At 37.0% G+C, this 20875-nt stretch overlaps 1 protein-coding gene and 1 long non-coding RNA gene across 2 annotated transcripts in view; one reads left to right on the top strand and one right to left on the bottom strand.

The window, feature by feature from the left end:
- The window catches only part of LOC135161894 (nuclear pore complex protein Nup88), a 96777-nt gene that overhangs the window by 41796 nt on the left and 34106 nt on the right, over nt 1-20875 (bottom strand). The window lies entirely within an intron of this gene.
- LOC135161898 (uncharacterized) lies at nt 4008-4934 on the top strand. The gene is made up of 2 exons (XR_010298868.1): nt 4008-4348; nt 4711-4934. It is a non-coding gene; the product is annotated as an uncharacterized LOC135161898 (long non-coding RNA).

Below are 20875 nucleotides of genomic sequence, written 5' to 3'. Positions count from 1 at the left end.
TTTACTGAGAGTGTCAACTAACTGTCTTGTAACTGTCCTGCGTTCAGTTCACATATTTAGGAAAATGCCAAAGGCCGTGATCAAATGCTTGGCTTGCTGATCCGCACGAGCAGTTGGGATCATTGATTATTCCAACTCTTTCCAAGGAGACTGCTGAGTGGCAATCGCTCGCCCTAATACGATTGATAGTAACCATTGTTTCTTTCGCAAGTTTCCAGTTCCTATACCGAGTGTTAGCAGTGTCCCTGCAGTAGAGCTGAAAGAATTCTGATCCTTTTTTCTTTTTGTCACTGCCTGACTGACGTTACTCTACTTAAGACTACTTATACCTCTAATTTTTAATCGGCTCGTCAGAAATTTTATTCTGTTCAAACAACTAATCTTTGTCATTATTTTCCCTCTAATATCATGTCGGAACTTTCTGTTTTTTTTTTTTAATTTTAAAATTATTCTTGTCAAACGATCCTCTGTATTATGAAGAAAATTTCACAATAAGAATTACGAAATCTGATTAATCCTTCGTTACCTCATCTCAAATTACAAAATGATAATATTTCCTAGTTACCACCGCTAAATACATGTCTTAACTTATCAGTATCATGATCCCTGTGAGGAATCACGAAACTTTTGACCCTAATATCAACACATTACAATGACAAAACTCCTAGAACATTGTACAAATAAATGCAAAGCAAACGTTTCATCCGGACATTTTACTCTGATATATCCTCTTGCATTTGTCCATATTAAGGAACCAACGTTAAATCCTGGTGTGCTTTTATGCGTTATCATTGTCGTCTCAGAGTAGCTACCACGGACAGGTTCTCGGGTTGCGTGTGGATATGGTAAACGAAAGGATCCACGTAAAACAAGCACAACGACGTTATTATTAGTCAACCTTACGACCCGCATTTCAACGTGACAAACAAGTGGTGTATGTACACTGGTACAAGGTGCGTCAGAAGGTGTCAGTTACAATTTAGCAAACTTTTACATTGTTAAAACTACCCGGTGATATTCTACAATCTATCAGTAGAGGAGATCCCTTGTGTTGTAGTAAAGTTTTGGAGTAGATAGGATACATAGGATTTTGACTAATAAAGTTGATAAAGTGTGGAAGAAATGTTGGAAATTATGTCTAGCATTATAAATGTGGAAAGATGATAATGCTTTCAAAAGCCCTTGCCGGTTGATAATAGATATTAACAAGTGGGATCATGTCAATGTCCTGACAATGAGAAAAATTTATAAGAAGAAGAAGCACGTAAGTCTAATTGTCTCGGACTTTGGGTAAATTTTCCGGGTGAACCTTACGTTGGGAGAAAAATACAATTTTAGCAGTCATATTAGTTTTAGACAAACAAATGCTTGAAATTTCCATCGAAAAATCTAATCGCTAAATACGAGATTTGAAATATAATTTACGTGATTTTGAACCATGTAAATGACAAGTGTAAAAACGTAAATTACGATTTCAAACTCATAAATTATGAGTTGCTATAAAAATTGTTTGATCAATATTGAAGTTTGCCGCCTCTGACGCCTGAACTTTTGAAAAGTGAAGATATAACGGAAAATCGTATCTCATCGGAAATGATATTTTCACCTCACTTTTATTAGCCGTGAGAAGGAAGGTGGGGAGTGAGAGCAATGAAAAATAATATTTGACTAAATTCTAATAAAAAATGGCCCCAACCAACTTTTCAATGCGCTAAAAGCTCTGTTGACTCTAGTTGAAAATTCGCTAAATTTATTTTTATCCCAAGTCAATTTTATTTTTTCCGCTGAATCCATAAATTCTATGGTATGGATACACATTCAGACACCTGGTATGCAGTTTTATCCGTATGGGAGTGAGAAGGTTAAACAGTTTAAAGGGAAGCCAGCGAGTATGGATGCAGTTAAAATGTTGTTACGTAGGTGTAGGTGTGTATGAAAGGGGATGAGTAGGGGATGTAAATTTGCATTGAACGAAATGAGGCGCTATGGGGCATTCCAGTCCGAAGTTAATAGCTTCCCAACGATTAACTGTATCCTCTGCCGCCCCCACACACCCTCCTGGCCCTCGAAAACTCGGTGCCCTCTCGACCACGTCGCACGCGTTCCCAAAAACCCGTAACGCCCCTATCCCCATACCACCGGGGTTACCCAAGCTACCCCTACTAATAATGTATGTCCCCAGGAAAGGTCGGAAAATAACTGACTTGGCTCAGGCAGTTTCCCCACATCCACGTGTTTTCGTCAAATAAAATTGGTTTAAACCCGCCCATTGAGAAGTTGAAATAAATTTAAATTTGAGGATATTTTTTTCCGATTTTTTAAACGATAAATTAACAACTTCGATAAATATGTTTGGACAGAGGCGTTTGGGGTCTATTTGGAATCCTGGTAGCCAATAGTTTTCAAGTGAAGGGGGATGCCAAGGGTTATGGAGCATAATTTAGTGGACAGTTTGATATACAAACAATCTTTAATGAAATTCTTGGTGTTCATTAATAACGCATTACAGCCTCTTGTCGGTGTGGCGCTTTAGGTTCTTCGGGTAAACTAGTATTTTGGAAGGGTTCAGGGGCTGATATCTCCAGCGACATTCAATGGTGAGGATCATGGCTGAACAAGCTGAATGCCTCAATAAATTTAATCGAGATGTTGTTTGGTTTGAATTTTGGTACTCTGTGAGGCGTAGGGTAACTCCGAGTCGAGAAAAAAATATTTTTTATTTCCTCGGATCCTTACAAACTTCTGAAGCGCTAGTTACATGTATCCAATCGCGAGCAATCAACGGTATTTCAAATTAAAGGACTCGGTATATTTGCAAATTCTATGGATCGTCGTATATCCTCCAGCTACATAGCTCCCTCGGTGAGCTCATAAGGCTTCACTCACATTGGAGGTGTGTGAGAAAAAGGTGGATATTAAGAAACACTCGCGTACTTTTTCTAAAAAGGGTATTTATTATCGGTTGAATAACACAGTTGCACATGAGCGAGCCGGTATAATGGGTTATTCAAATGTTCAATGCCAATTGGGTCTTGGACTCGCGAATGAGAGTTTCTACGCTATCATTGTTTTGCGTCATCATTGACACAAGACTTACACAGTCAAGCAGTTCATTGCCTTGGGCTGGATCGCTTACAAAAACTATGAAACTACGTAATATTATAATGTAAACATGATCCGTTGGATGGTTGAATACCATTGCCCAAATAACACCGCGAGTCCGCTGATCAATGTCCAAACATTGGGGACTGCTTAACAGAGTGTCATGTAGACCCTGTGGGATTGCCAACCAATGTCTGCATGATAGGAAAGAGGGATTGAATTCCTCCACTCCATCATCCATTCGTCAATCTCTGGACATTGATGAAAAAAGACGTAGTGTTAGGTCCCAATATATCACATGACTAACAAATAAAATTCAATTTGATAAAAATTTTGGTAATAAGAGAAGTGGAATATGAATATAAAAAAATAATAGCCTAGAATTCTCTAATTGGTTTTTGTGAAACTGTTGATTTCTATGGATTGCGATGTGATCCGATAATAGTAATCATTTATGAAAGTGTCAGATGGAGCGTGTTAAGCTCTTGCCGCTGCGTGACTGACTCTGTCGTGTGTTGGAAAATTTAACTTGACTGATAAATGTGAAGACCCTGATGATGGCTTTCCACTCATAACATCTCCAATCTAATTATGTTCATATAATTAGTTGGATGATTGAGGCAAAAGGGCACAGTCGTGTCCAGAAAATCTACATGAGCCATCAGTTCATAAATATTCAACCAACGAATCACAAATTCCAGTTTTTCCTCCACTTTCACTCATTATCTTAATTTATTGGTCACAATATGTGTTATTACTTTAATATGGAAAGCACGCACTGATGAAGGTAGCTTTTAAGCTGATGAAATAGATAAGTTAGAAGTGGATTTTTCGATGAATTTATCAAATTTTCATCTCTTCAAACAGTTGTATTGAGTCCATAATACATGGGGGTGGTTCGAAAATCTAAATTGTTAACTAGTTTTAAGGGGTTACATGGGTTTCACGGTTTCAAAAAATCGATTTTTTTTTTTTTGTCTTATTAAATTCTATAACATCTCTAGAATATTGTCCTAAATTTTCAAGTTGATCCGAGTAATAGTTTCGGAGATACAGCCCTGAAAAGACGGACGCTCTAGGTCAGGTAATTCAAAGTGTCTAGAGCCGTTTAAAGTGTCTAGAGCCGTTTAAAGTGTCTAGAGCCCAGATAAGCCAGGGTTCGTCATCGACAGGAGCAAAAGGATGCCCTGGACATTGCAGCTGCAGCAGGTTCTCTACTTTATGGCCCAGGAATCAACGATTCAATGTAAGTTGAAAAAAAAAATTTTTTTCCCCACTTTTATTGTCTCCAAAACTTTAAACGCGTTTTTCTCAAAACTATGTTTTCAAAGTCGGTTGTCAAGATTTCTCGCGAACTACTCAACCGATCTTAATGAAATTTTACACAAGTCTTCGAGATATTATTTACAAGGTCTTGAACGAAGGATTTTTTTTTTTTTAATTACAACTATTTAAAAATTGAAAAATTTCGAGAAATTTTCATCAAAATTTGCATTTTTTTATAAAAATGTCTGCCAAAAATCGAATTTTCATTTTTTTTTTTTTTCCTTCGTCCAATACCTAGTTTATTGTCTTTACTAAAACACGAATTTTTTCCGTTCATTTCAGATAATCCTGAAAGAAGTTCTGCTGACAACGCGGAGGCACCTTTTTTCCGAGGGACTGCCGGAAATGGCGTCGTAATGGCCGCCATCTTGATATTTTTTTTTGAAAATTTCACAAAATGTTTATTAAATATGTATCTTTTAAATAATAAAAAGTTTCATCTAAATATTTCATTTTTTACATGCAAAAAAAAATATTGAAAAAAGGCCGTTTTTTGCCCGACGAAACCCATGTAACCCCTTAATATATAGTGATGAGAATAACCTAATTTAGAATTTCCAAGAAGTTAATGAATATTAGTAAAAATTAATGAATAATCGGGGAAATGAAAAAAAAGTATGGGATTTTTACTGAAAATTATTCCTCAATATGGTATAGAGACGGTCAAATGCCGTCGAGTAAATCATATTCTCATCTGGTAGACGATGTTTTCCATCATAAGTCATATGTAATAATTGGAGCACAATGAGAGACTGTTTTTTTTTTAAATTTTATAAATTGTTTTGTTATTTATATTTAGTGAAAACAATGTAATTAAAAAATGAATTGTTAATATGTGTCCAAATTAATTGACGAGTTTCGTACACCCATGGATAAGTTAATGAGAAGCCTAACTCCAATAACATTTGTTGAGAATCAGGAGAAATTCCGTTGAGAAAAAGAGGGAAGAAGAATATTGAGTTTATGTCATTATTATGATGCTAGTAAAAAGCATATCAAACTGAGAGTAAATAAATACTTAATGAGATGGACAGTATTGAGGTGACTGCAATTTATTATTGGGTTATGATTCTTCTGGTATGTGTTTGACTGTGTAGAGACGCATTCGAGGAATTGGAGGTAAAAGGCTTTTCGATATTTTTTTCGAGAATAAAATTTATTTCACCCTAAATAGAGAAAATAAATCCAGAATATGGAGATGGTTCAGGTTGTGGTTTACCTTTGACATGAAATTCGTCATCAGTGATGAACAGTCTACTTGACCCCTGGAAATAGTGGTCATTTAAATCCAGCCCCTCCCTCCCATAAATAATAATCTCGAATTCAAACTAAAACACCAGCAGTGTATACTTTCCTGCAGCCTTATGACGTATGCATGGTCCAAATGTCGTTGGAGGTACTCCCCAACGTTGAAAATCATGCCCAGAAAGTGGTGTGGAGGACTGAGGGGAGGCCTGAGAATTGTCGTATACGATGGGCACAACATTTTCAGAAGGTGAGACAGAGAAACCGAGGGATTTTGAGGGGTGTATAATACTGGTTGGACAGCGGGCGTGCACGCTACGATATAGAATTTTAATATAGTGGTTTACGAGCGCGATTGTCCGCCATTTTACGGTCTCTATAGGATGGCCATTTGAATTCTTAGATCTGCATACTTCGCGGAATTGCGGTGGAACGATGGGCGAGAGAGGATCTCCTCTCTCTCTCCCTCTCTATCCCCCTGTTTTCTCTTTTACCCTTACTCACCCCCTTGCCCCTTCCCCTATTTCCTTTATACCTATTACCATGGCACACACATGGACGTATGTAATGTACGCACCAGTCTCCATCGTTTCGCTCAAAATATCTCTGCCTCCTATATTTGTTATAGCATAATAAAACAATAACGATTACACTGGGTCTTGGATTATTCAGGCACGCAATTTATCGTCGAATATAGGCAATACGTTTTATGAATGCTTCATTGAACTTTAGAAGAGAGGAAGATGAAAAAGGCTGGGCTTTGAGTCATAATAAGAACAATAAGGGTTGAATTGGTCTTTTGGTGGAGCGGACGATTGGGGGGTCGGGGTAATTAAGAGCTGGAGAATTTCATTTCTAGGTGATTAGAGGGGAGGAAGAGGGCTCTGTGGAGATTGATTGAATCATATTGCATTTACCACTGACCGGACTTATTCTCGCTGACTAAATTCGCAAGGTATTCGCTTTTTTTTGCTACTAATCCCCATTTCATTTCGTGATTTCGTTGTTCTTTAGTCACAATATCACCCGTTCTATTTTTTGAAAATTTTCTTTTCAAATGATGATGAGAGATATATTTTTGTTTGGGAGATTTAGACCAAGGGGTTTTGCTTTGAAATGTTTGGCAAGTTTTGTTGATTGAAATCGTTTTGAGCAACAACTTTTTTTTAATGGAAAAACGTATGTTACATGAAGCAATTTTTTTCATAAAAAAGTAATTAGTGATAATTTTTTCTATCATTTTGCTATTTTAATGTAGAAATATTCATCGTATGATGATGTCAAAACAGGAAATTACCTTTAAAAAAAGTTTCAAAATTGGGAATGGCGATTTTTAATTTGAAGATTTCTAAAAACTATGATCTTTCTCTGAGAAAAATTGTAATATTTAAAAGGTTTTCAGAAAGTTACTCTTCAATAAAACAATGGAAAGTATGGTGAAGACTACAATGCCTGATCTTGCAGAATCCAATCAATTTTAATCATTACTAGATGAAATTTTTGTTACAATAGAGTAGAAAATTTCAATATACGAGAAAATTGCAGGAGTTTTAAAGAAATTCTAGAAATTGAAAAAATTCTCAAGTTGTTATCGACTTTTCTCAAATTTTGGCAAAAACATTGGAAGCGAAGCTGGGGTGGTTTGCTGGCTTAACATAATAATTTTCATTCAAGTTCATAAAGTAAAGCAGTAATTATATCGTTTGTTGACTTCAATCCATGCAATAGAAGTATTTAACTGTATTATGCCCAATGCCGCTATGAACCTCTCACGGAGAATTTTTCAAGTTTAATTAAGAAATTAGGTAATTGAAGAATCCTATTCCTCATTTGGAATGCAGTTAAAAATTTACGAATACTTCACTGGAAATAACAAGACAAAAAGATTGTCAAGGGCCCAATTTGAAATGTGGTAATAATAAGTACCACAGAAGGGGTTGATCTCCCTTTTATCTTCGCATAGAAATATCCGAAATGTGTGTGGAGTAACGACGCTAATTTAGCATCCTCCCGAAGCTCGCAGTGCGGTGTAAACGAGAGTAGGTAGCGGTGAGAAGGGAACGGAAAGAGTAAAAACCCACCCCCTTAAAGAGTCGGCATAATCGCCTAGCGATATAAGCCCCCGCGTATCAGTTATAATTTACAATGTTATGGCGATTTTATGTATATCTTGCGACCGTATAACCCAACCCGAGTTGAAGTATTATTTAAATTAAACGGGGCTAAACTAAGCGAACGGAGCATCGAAGTTATGGGGTGGCTTGTGGGTGGGAAAAGTGGTGGTATTTTCTTTTTTTTTTTTTTTGCGAGATGTGGTGGGGGAGAAGGCGCGTTTGAGCGTAGGTACCGGCGTGCTGGCATGCAAATTATTATCGCGGGGCGATAATTTAAATGCATATTTTGCCTCACTATATCATTTTATTATTGCCCAAGCTGAGTTAAGCAGAGAACGCGTTAGAATGTGACGGCTCTCTCACCTTTTTCATCCAGCAGGAGGAGGCTTCCCCCGAGTCTGCTGCCTGAGCATTTTCTGATGGTTTTGCATCAAATTCTGAGACGTCTGTGATACTTCTTGCGGAGGAATGGGGCCACGTAATGAATATTGTTGGAGGCTGTGGCAGAAGTAGATAAGCCGGAAGGAACAAGGAGATTCACAGAAAGTTCTAGGACTAGCGGACATGGCCTCTTTATTGATATTCTTCAATAGAGGTGTACAATCCAAAAAAACAGAAAGCGAACGCGGCTTTGGAAATTCCGACCTATTCAGTCATTGTGCTCGGCTAAATCATTCTAAATGGACGCTTGGCCCCTTTTGTGTCTCAATCACTACAAAAGATCTTGAAAATATGCTGAATATAATATAGTTGTAATTATGGAAAGCAAACCACTAAAAATAGTACCTGTTCCATAATAACAACACATTTTTTGTCAATTTGGGAGATGGACGAATGAGCCTCGCGGCAGTGCAGGTTGTTTGTTAATGAAATTTTGTCACTTTCCCGAAAATCTTAATTAGAACTTCATCTACATCCTCCATTTCATCAGCTTGCAGTCAACTTCACATACAAAAAATTTAGAATATTGTTAATGTTGAAAATACATGAAAACAACAATTGAACATTACATACAATTAAATTATCCATAAATTGAAAATATCGGGACATTTGTATATTCCTATGCCGCACGGACGTGAAGAAGAAGTCTTGTTGAATATTCGAAAAATTTCTTCGTCACTCTTATAACACACCAAGACTAAAACCTAGTCAGAGCTAGCGAAGAAAGATAGAGCGGAAGCTTAAGTTTGAAGCAGATACATATTTATATGGACATGCCATACTGGATGTCTTATAAAGGTCGGGGAGGAGTGACAGACTGAGGCTGGCAGGAGCCGATATAAAATAAAGAAAAATATTCGTAACATCGGAGGAAATTAACTGAATACTGAATTTATTTATTAGTGCAAATTGAACTGACTTCTTGAAATGACGACAGGAATTTGTTCGTTTTGAGAGTATTTTTCTAACAGTATAGATTCTTGGAAAATTTTTATCATCTGCAAGTTTAACTGAGATTGTTACTTGACTTTAAAATAGTTAGTTCGCACCAATGCTAGGCGGTTAGGATTTCCAACTCGGAAGCTTTCGCATCTGAAGCAACTTAGCCTCTCAAAATTATCTCCTGTCTATTTTTGTATGTGACTTTTTAAACTTTTCTTTTTACCACAGTAAATTATAAATTTTTACCATCTATAAAATCTTTCCCAAAATTTCCTATGAATAATCCAAATAAGTATCAGAATATTAATAAAATTTTGAAATATTCGATACACTTTTCTCCTGATTAGCAGTGTAAAATTAAATTCTTCATCTTGTACAAAATATTATTTCTTGCATTTTGCATAGAGGATTTTCTGCTGAAAAATAAATTTGCACTTATTTAATAGTTATTTTGCTACGCTACATAGTATTTATGTTCATCGATTTTAAAATGGCTTTTGTCTGCGTTTACACTGACAAGTAAAATGAAAAGTAAAATTTTGAATCGTAAAAAAACAATGGTATTTTCCCAAATTTAAACTGCAGCACTTTTGAATTTTACTAAGTTACATATGAAATTGTAGTGAAATTATCCATAGGAATTTTTATTGTGGTAGCATTTTATAAACTATCAAAAATTTCTTTTCGTGAATATGGAAATATTCAAATCATCGATATCTATCATTTAGCCCGACTTTTAATGTTTCCCTAGTGTGTCCTCATGGTAAATTTTCACGAGAGAGATAAGCTGAATTTCATTGACGTTGAGACGAAATTGTCGGAAATCCAGAGTGACTAAATTCTCTCAATTAAACTGTTGCCTTGAATCCATTCATCTCCAGCAATAATTCACTATTTCATTACTCTCTCATCACGTGATTACCATTTTCCATTAAAATTTCAATTTTCATTAAATTAAATACGACATTTTTCGTGCTTTTACGAATAATTCAACCAATTAAAATTCAAAAATCTTATCAAAAACTAATGATATTAATTAGCCAGGTGAAATTCACTTCCTAAACCCGACAAATGAACGTTTCCCAGATACGATTAGTGATAAATGAAATTAAAACCTCCTTTCTTTATCTCGACTGGAATTAAGATAATAAAAATGCAAGTTTTCTCTATTGAATTTGGTCACCCTCCAGACTGAGACCAGAAGAACGTGAGGGTGAATTCTACATGGGAACACCCGCACCTTTCCTTGGTCACCAGAACGAATAAGGGGTTAGGAAAGAGCAGTGGTCAGTATTTTAATTCCCAACCGTTATCGCTGGCACATAAGGGGGAGGGGAGTCGGAGAGTGAGAGAGAGAGAGAGAGAGAGAGAGAGAGAGAGAGGGGGGGGGAGTGAGGGAAATAGGGATGGGAATGGTGTGGATAAAGGAAGTGAGAGGAGTGGGAAAAGAGAGGAAAAAGGAGAGTAAGGGGGTTTAGGTTCGGGTCAGCGGTAAAAGATACATGTAAGTTGACCCCGCCCTCGGGACCTCTCTGGACGCTTATGAATATTAATTACATCCCCCTTCGCTCCCTCGCAGGTACCAGCCCAGTAGCCAATCCTTCCTCCTCCATTCCACCCACAACTCTTTCTCTCGACGAGAACAAATTAGACCTTTCCTTCCATGCATTTCCCTTTTATTCGCGGAGACTCCTCTTAAACTCGGGAAAATCCGCTGCCCACTATCCAATTCAACTGGACTCTCTACGAACCACATCCACATCCACGCCCTGGGCCCATTTTATTATAATACTAGCGAGCGGTATTGCAACCAGCCACCTCCCCTTCTTTTCATTTTCCAAGTACATGCCAGGAAAACGGTTAGTGGTTGTCGATTTTGCATTCTAATGTCGGAGAATTGTTTTTCTTTCTTTATTTTTCAGCAGATTTAATCAAAATGGGAAAACCGAGCTCAATTCTCAACAAAAAATGTACTCAATCCCTTACGTGTTTTAGAATAGGCAACTAAGAACGATGGCAAGGGCAGTTGACTATCAACCAAAGAGTACTCTGCAGCTGTGTTTCAGCCGGAAGAAAATGATAAAGAGCATTCGGTCCTCATGGAACTCGTATATTTTAAATACTCAGTTTGAAATGAATTTCTTTATTGATCGTCGGTCTATTCAACTTAATATTATTTAAAATATCACGAATGCTAGAGAAAATTTGAAATTTTCTTAATTAAATAAAAGTACAATATATTTCTCTCCTCTCCTTATATTTATGTTATTACTCCGCCACCAAATTTTCCCGCTGCCCTCATAAGTTTTTGGAAAAGGTGGCTTGATACAGTTAGTGTACATCTTGGAGTAGAAACTCGCGGGTTCCACAGATACGGTAGGAAGCATTCGGTTGAGTTGGGTGGACGCCCACCCGAAAGTAGATATGTATAGAGTATGAAGAGGCCCGGCTAGCAGTGGGGTAGAGGGATCCGGTTGTTTCATAACTATACGGATATAACCAGGAGTTAAAACCACAGCACGAATGTCATATCTTAGCGCACTCTTACCAGATCCCCCTCCTTCACTGTCCCGCACCGTCCTCCAGCTCATCCAGTGCCTTTTCGTGTGCCACGGCGAATCTTATTATCAGACTAAATCTCATCCTACGAAACAACATAAAGTACCTCTTCTTAGCTACGACCTAACCCTATATTCTTGCTCCACGCCAAAAACTCCGGTACATTTTCTTATAATGTTTCGCTACTGCCGCACAAGGGGTTTAGGATTCTACAAGGAAATTCTTTCGCTCCAGGTCAACTGCAGAAGTGTTTCTCAGAGCCTGACACAACAACTTTCAATCTCCATTTGAGTCGAACCACAGAAAGAAATTTACAGACTAAACTGCTATATTAGTAGTGCAGTAAAATTGTTTCCTCTTTGTTTTATTGTATGATTTTTAAAATTTTTCTTCTTACCACAGTACACTTTTAATCTTTTTCAAAATTTCCCATGAATAACCCAAGTAAGTACCAGAAGCATAATAAAGTTTTGAAATATCGCAAATAATAGCTGTATGTATAATTTTTACAGCGGTAGCATTTGATGAATTAGTAAAAATTTCTTTCCGTGCAAAGAACCTCTCCAATCCCAACCCTGAAAACTTGAGGAAAGGTTAAACGTTTTTGGAATCTGAGGATGTACGTTGGCATGCCAACTCGTAAAACTCACTACCACGCAGGAAGCAACTTGGTACGTCTGAATTTCATTTTCTCACCCCCTTCCCCCGAGGTACAAGGGGGATGAATGAGATCCAAGGGGGTGAGGAGGGGGTGCCGGTAAAACGAAAGGCACAGGTTTCTGTGCATGGCTGGTTGTTTGCGGTTAACGCTCACGCAGCCGTGTGTGCCTTAATGGATTTTGGTTTAATTGTAAAATATCTCACAAGTTTCCAACACAATCCAGCAGTTATACTGAGTAGTGAGAGCTACCGTCGCTTTCGAATACGTTTAATTCTGCGGGTTCTTCCGTTGTGGCTCAGGGCTGTGGGGGATGAGGCTTGGCCGACGAGAGCTTGATTTCTTGAAAAACTTGCAAGTCCTTCGTCCATAGAAGACAATAGAGGACCCAAACTCGGATGATTGATTGATAAAATAATACCCGTTGAGCTTTTTTCATCTTTTTATGGGGGAGGAGAGGGAGGGACCACCCCTAGATGTTTCTGACTATCTTTGATTAACGATCACGACATTGGATACAACAAAAACCATTGGGCAAATCGTTGGGGAGAATCGAAGACCTCATGATTAAGAATGGCCTTCTATTTATTATCGAAGAATGAACAAGTGAGAATGGAAGAGGAGGTAATGCTTCGTGGGTATTTGATGATGTCAATAGAAAACTTTTGTTTTTTTCGAGGAAAATAAAAAAGTTTATGTCATCCATTTTTTTTTTCATTGAACAACAATATTACTATCTTAATCGTATTGTTGAATGATGCCGTGAGAAATATCGTATTATATTGTATTGTATTAACACTTCGATATCACGAGGTAAATAACATGAAATTAAATAAAACAAGAATTGTCGTGTAAACGTACAAGCCATAGACAGATTCTGAAATATTATTTTCTTAACAATAGAGGAAAAGAAAGAGAGAGAGAGAGAGAGAGAGAGAGAGAGAGAGAGAGAGAGAGAGAGAGAGAGAGAGAGGTAGCAAACGAAATGCGGAAAAAGACCCAGACTAGGAAAAATTCTTTTACAATAAAATTGAGGGATTAGGAGCGGCAAAAATTTGTCAAAAATAAAATCATTAGGATCTGGGAAACCTTCGCAATAAATGAGTATTAAGTTAAATTTGTCATTACTAAAATAATCCAGATTTAGATCTTAATTAAATAGCTTTCGGAGGACATCCTTGCCGAACAGTAAAAATATAAATTCTAATAACTTGTGGGAAGGATTGCATTTTGAACATACAAAAAATCTCTTCTGCGACAGAACAATACATTTATGCAAAACGTCTTTATCAGAGGCTGATGGAAACTACTCGCTGTTTTTATATTATCGTCAATATGAACCCTAAGGAGTTTTGCACTCAGTGAAGCTGAGCTCAGTGAGGCAAAGTTGACGCTCATCCCGAAGGATTTAAGCGAGCATTTCGAACATTATTATAAAAAAAAACGCAAAAAACCTTGGTACTATCGATGTTATAAATTTATGAGAAAAACTGTGACTCGGGTGAACAGGGCCAAGGCGGATCATTACGATTTAGCCAGTTCATTGAAAACGATTGAAAGTGCAGTGAACCGTCTGAAGATCTTGATTATGTGCTCTGGTACTGTTCACTCTATGAGCAGTACCGTCAACAACTTATCAAAGAACTCCGAAGTGAAGGCTATTTTCCACCTTAGGAAATTCACTATTTTCTGACAACGTTATAAGTAAAGATTATTTTGTTAATTGAGTCGTTTTTCACCTCATGCAAATTAGATATTTAAGGATATTGAAGACTACTGAAGGTTAAACAAGTAAGAATGCAATTCATGTATATTGTTGTTTAAAAAAAAATTGTTTTTGTAGGAGAATAAACTAATAGATTCCAACGCATAAATAAAAAAAACTCGCCGCTTGTTCCAGTTGATCGCCCGATGATGGCAGAAGAAAAATATATGGTGAGAGTAGAATATCCCCTCATTCGTCAGACTGTCGCAAGGTTGGAAAGAAGTTTCCGTCGGGAACAAATAGTCCGGGCAATCGTAGCTACGCCGTTGAAATACCGAATCGGATTGTAGCGACGAGGCTCGTATTATCATATTCACAATTTACGTGGTCGCAGTATCTCTCTTCTTTTAGGTACAGTCATGTGCGTAGGATCCTCAGTGTATAGGATTTTTACGGGGATGCAGCGCTTGACTCTCCATTGTACAAATGTAAGGGATGTGTGTCTCGGTTGGAAAGTGGTTGCCATGAGCAATGTATCATTGGTTGAACATGCGACTGTGTTGTCAGATTTCGTAGGCAAAGTCTTACTGAGTGGATGCACTGAGAGGAAAATATAATTTTTCCAATCATACTTGAGATGCAATTTACGAGATTTTTAAACTCGTCAAATACGATTTCTAAGACACAATGCATGATTTTCAATTACGATTCTTACCCCCTCATTTACGACATCTCAATCACGTAAAATGCTTGATTGATGAAATCGTAAATGCAATCGAAAAGAAAAAAAACTCTTTTTGCCAATATGAAATCTTTACGTTTCAGGTGACTCTGAATCATCTGGGCCGAGCGTTCCGAAATTTTTTTTTTTAATTTTGCGAAAGACGCTTATCAAACCAATCAAAAATTTGTAAGTGTTAAATTGCTCTAATTTTCCATTACCGTTCTGCAACTGTACAGAGTCAAAGTAATTTTTAGAGTAGTTTTTCTTCCAAATTGTAATTTACGTTTTAAATCTCATCTTTGATGATGATTTTTTTCTATATTTATTTGTTTTGTATAAACAAATGCCCCAATTTCCATTGGAAAATCCGCTTTAAAGTTTGGTCAGATGGATATTTAATTGGCAAACTTATAGTTTTCTCCCAGTGTAATGTATTTATTTAATAATGTTTGACATTGTCAATGTCCTTGGGTTGATAGAAGCAGGGGTGATGGTTGTATGGGCACATAATACGTGAATCGGATCCGGCATTATGTATGATATATGGTGGATACTCGTCTGACACCCTCGAGTAAAGCGACACGATCCACTCGGTCTTTTTTTTCTCTCCCCCTGCCCCTTACTTTCTCTATTTCTCGTCTCCCTCTGTGGCTGTTGCCACTGGAATTTCGTGCCTCGTATATTGATGTCACTTGTCCACCCCGCGCGATGCTTCCGCCTACGTTATTTTCCTCTAAATTCGTAGAGCTTAGTCGATGATAGCCTCAGGGGGGAGGCAAATCATTCCTTCTGGCTCAGATCCTATTGAGAATACCATGATTGCGAATAGCAGAAAGTTACGAGGATAGGCCGTATTATGAGGCCTCATTTTTCACTATTTCCTTTTATTAAATTTTCTTCATACTGGTAAATATTGGTTTTAGCTTATTTCTTCAAATCACAACTTGAACGTTCTGAATAAATCAAAATCTACGCGATATTTTACGACTAAAAAATTTGCACAAGCAACATTTATTTGTAAATATTTGAAAGACTGTCATTCACGAATAAAATAGTGTCAAAAAAGACAATTTTTAATAATGTTTGTAGTACGCAAGTTAGGCATTTAGCAATAAGGGATTCAATGATGATAATTGTCATTAGTCTCTCGAATTATATTTGTTGTGATGTCAATGACTTTGATTTAATTGCAATCGTTGACTACAAAATTAAAGTCAAATGAAACCATTAGTTCTACAGCTTGAAGTCACTGAAATCACGTCCCCCTTCCAATTACTGAAATAATTACTGAATTCATCTAAAGTCGACTTCGAAATGAAGTCGTGGTGTCACTCAATTTGGGAGTGAGTCGCCCCTCCGAAGGGACACGTAATTTTTTTTTAATGTGTCCCATAGTGCATTAGGCCCTTAAAAACTTGTCTGAACTTCGTTCATAATCGTCTATCTCTTACATTCTATTTTGCCTCACCCACCTTTCTAAACCTCCCCCAATTCTTCTTCCGACAAGTGCGAACGGATGGAAAAGTGTTTACGAATTGGGTTTCGCCTCACGCATCAAAAAATGTCATTGACGCAGCCCGATTCCAGAGAAAGAGAAATCCACTCCCCCCCATCCCCCAAAAAACCACGAGACTTACAATCGCCGGTCTCCACGTCCATAAATCACAAAAAGGAGCTCTTCGTACGCGAACGAGCACACGAGTCCCCCGCAGAACCGATTTCATCTTTCTTATTCTCCTTTACTCAGGTTTTACACTCCCACCCCTCCTGCCTTTATCATCTTTCTCACTACTGCGTAACTCCTGTCATCCCCAATGCCATTTTCATCTTTAATTTGGATCGTTTGATCTCAACCAGACTGAACGTTCGAAAAAAGGAGTAGTGGTGGGGTGTGGTTTTGACGTCGACCGATGAGACATTTAATAAAGAGCCGTTTGGATGGAATTATTCAAGGGGTATTGATTTGACTACTTTGATTTTCATTGTCTTTTAATTTTAAGAAAGGAAATCTATAAGGGTAATTATTTATGGATTTTTACAGTTTTTAAAAAATTTTTGAGAATTTAATAAAATTTTTCTCCCTATTTTTTTCCATTTGATTTCTCAATAAATGGAAAATTATAAATTATAGATTAATTACTTCACTATTATCGATGATGGATTATCATAAATTTTTTTGTCATACTTTTCCGATTACAATCAGTCGATATAGTATGCAAAATTCTGTTTCCACTCGGACTCAGAAAGAAGAAAATTGGCTTTAAAATAAATGTAAATCAATTTCCCAAATAAATCTCAATCCCAACAAATGTAGTTTGATTTCTCTGATCCTCCAGTGGCTTAGAGAATAGGAATCCCCATTGAGAAGGACAAAAGAATAAAAATAAAAAAGTGAAACGGATAAAAAAAGTGAATACGACACGGAGGGTTGAGGGTCGCAGAGTTAGAGGACATGGTAATGGGCCGGACGGTCCGATATCGGGAAAGGATCATCACCTGTTGCATTCCGAACGATGGGGTTGCCCACCAGCAAACCACTTTGTGTATATTCACCCTAGGAGGGTTTGGGTTGAGACGGCCATTCAGGAATTTGGTGTTTCACCAGGACACTCGATCGAGCGTTTCACACCATCTCTATACAGAGGGTCAGTTCAATGGGTAAATCCCGAATTGAGGCAAACGGCCAATTGATTTGCTCGATTTCAAACTCATCTACTGCTGCAATTACTATTTGGTGTAATTGAATTAGTTCATCGCTTTGTTCTCAACGCCGCAGTCCCCCATTAACTCGATTGAGAAATTAACAGTTCTGGCAATAGAATATTAGATTGCGAATAATTACCTTGAAATTTCAGGGATCAAATCTTCAAAATTTAAAAAAACGACAAAGTTACAGGAAATTTCTGTCATATTCTTCATTGACGACTCAGTTAAATTCGCGAATATTGAAGTAATTTAAATTTTGAAGGCCACCCGACACCGAAAAATGTTGAAGATACAGAGAAAATTTCTGAATGTTCAATCTACTAAAAAAAATGAAATGAATTGGTAAATTCAAATTTTCATTGAAAAATTGAGGATAATTTAACATAAAAAACCCAATTTTCGACAATTTTCAGAATGAATGAAAAATTTCGCGAACGTTTTCAATCAAAATTGTACTCAACCTTGTGACACAATAAATTTAGATGACATTGTGGCTGAAATCTCAAGTAATTTTTGAGTTTTCGATCACAGGGATTTGAGGAACTACTCATTCCCAAATTGAGTAACACAACGATTTTATTTTAAAGTCGACTTCAGATGAATTCAGTAATTGGAACGGGGGCGTGATTTGAGTGACTTCAAGTTGCAGAACTAATGACTTCATTTGATTTTAATTTTGTAGTCAACGATTGCAATTAAATTTAAGTGACATAAATAATAAATTTAAGTCACAGCAAATATGATTCGGGAGAATAGTGATAAGTATCGTTATTGCTAAATTGATGACTTACGTACTACAAACATAATATATATACCTAAGGCTCGTCGATTTTGCAACGTTTACGCGAATGAGTGAATTCCCGGAAAAAGGTTGGTGGAGAAAGGTTTTATTTTGTTTTTATAAACGTTTGATAAACAAGCTATTGTATTATGGGACTGAAATAAGGAACACTTTCGTTCTATTTTATTCACTTTATAATTTATTCGTTATTCGTGACTCTACTTTCGTCAGGAGGTATGTTCCTCTACAGATTCGCAAAACAGACTAAACTCAAATATAGTATTTTTGGGCCTCATGGACCAGAACATTTCCATCCCCAAAAAGGTTGATATTTATAACCCCATGGCCACTTATGGTCGCCAAATGTTGCTTAGCAAAGCGAGTAATAAAACTTGTCCTCCTTTTCATATAACTGGGGCCCTATCGCAATAAAACTCTTGAAAATATTTCCAGAAGAAAAAGAGTGAATTTTGTACTTGGAGAAATCCCCAAAAATTCAATACAAGCGATATTTGATTTTACTGACCGAAGGCAATTTCGGTGATTTCAAAAACTACTTCAAATTCACCTGATTTCAATGGCTTCGGTTGATTTTAAATCGACTTCAAATGGAGTTGATCATCGAGTAACACTATGGTCCCTCACTCAAATTCATATTCTTTAATTCCAATAAACTTTCTCAAACCCTTTCATTCCCTATTCGCTATGGCCATCCGCGAGTATAGACAGAATGAGAATGTAATAAAAAATGGTACACCCGATGGAAAAATGGACGATACTTTTTCTGAAGAGATGTCCCATTCATTTCCTCACGTACGCAGATACATTTTCCCGACGAGGAAGATCCGCCGAGCAAATCCCCTCAGAGCTCCGACCAAGGCGTCGATCCCACTTTATATACTGATATATACGCGCATGCAGAGATAAAGAAGGAAGATGAAAAACGAAAAAGAGTGGAATGGTACCATTATCAGAATGGGCTCGTTTTTCTTGCATCATCGCCGCTGCCGTTTTTTCGCTATTGGAATTTATTCCCTGTTTTTTTCTTCTCTTCCCTTCTCACTCGACGCCCCTGTCGGTGGGAGGGTTGAGAGGTAATCCATACACTCACATACCATCGAGAGATGACTGCATTGAAATAATCTACAGTTTCATTCGTTCTGTTGCGGTGTGAGAAAATCGCAGTCATTACGGAATATCGATAATCAACAGGTGGGATAAGGTTGAAAAATATACAAACAGTCAGAAGGAAAAAAAATTTGTATTCCGTTTTACTGAGTGTGGATAAAGAAAGTAACTTTGTTTAATTTCATATATATGGTCATGGTCGCAGTCATAAGTACCCATATAGGAGCGCGTCATCAGCCTTATATAATAAATAACGAGAGAGAAAAATAATAAGGTTTCACGTGAGGATTATTGGTGATTGTATGATGTCCACACAATAAACAGTAGGCAGTAATTCAGTTTACGGGTAATAGATTATTGAATGTATATATGACATAAGGCGGCAGAAAGCGGTCAGTCCCCCAAAAACTGATAAAGCATTCCAGTCTCATTCTAGAGAGTATCCCACAGGAATTCCCCTGGGGTACTCCGCTCGGCTTATCCTTTTACCTTGTCTCCTTCGCCCCAACTCTCTTGTTCCTTTCTCCCTCCTTCCATTTGTTTCCCCCCTCGTTTTTCCCTAAAACCTCATACAGTGTTGTGAGTCGTCTGTTCTCAATGCCCATGATTATACTGTATACCAATACACGTCCTGGACTCGATAAACGCAATCTGACAGATATTTATTGTCACGATATTTCAGTGTCATATTAAATTATGGAAATCAATGGTCATATTCATTTCTTTGAATAATACCTCGGATTTTGACCATTGTAGAGAAGAATTACACTTTCAAAAGATATATACATGACGAAAGAACATTTCGTATTTAATTTTGTAGACGAAATATATATAATTTTTTATTAGTTTGAGGGGATAATGGATTATTTACATTCTCATTAAGGTTGTACTAGCTACTTTACGTTTTTCCCTTGTGACCTAATTTGCTTTAGATTCGTAAATTACAGTCTTTCAGATAGTATATAGTTATATGTATTTTTTAGTCGTAACAGTCTGCGCACAGTTCGATTTACCAATATTGTCAACCAATTCCTGTTTTTGATCTATCTATTTAGAACAGTGCCGAAGGATGTGCTTTAAATGTTTCGCTTGCTGATCTAAATGATTACAGTTGGTTCTAATATGATTGATAGTGAGTATTGTTTCTCTCCGAAGTTTCCAAATCTTGATAGTGTCCCTGTAGTGGAGCTGAAAGAATTCTGACTCTTTTTTTTGCTATTGGTTACTTGCTTTATAATTCTAGTGGACGTTTCTCTCTTGTGTTCACATATGAATTGAGTTTTGAAATCCGTGAAAGGGACTCTGAACTCATTTGAGAAATTCTCTATAGCTTCTCCAGCTTGTTTCATTTTTATTGTAAAATAGTTTTCAGTCTCAGTATAAATTCAGAATATAACATTTGGGGTTAGATCATCCGGCTTGTTGATCTAATCAATTGTGAATA

Source organism: Diachasmimorpha longicaudata, chromosome 4 (genome assembly GCF_034640455.1).
Source record: "Diachasmimorpha longicaudata isolate KC_UGA_2023 chromosome 4, iyDiaLong2, whole genome shotgun sequence".
Classification (NCBI taxonomy): Eukaryota; Metazoa; Arthropoda; class Insecta; order Hymenoptera; family Braconidae; genus Diachasmimorpha; species Diachasmimorpha longicaudata.
Note: the sequence above shows the minus strand (reverse complement) of the source record. Positions and strands in the feature narration are given on the sequence as shown.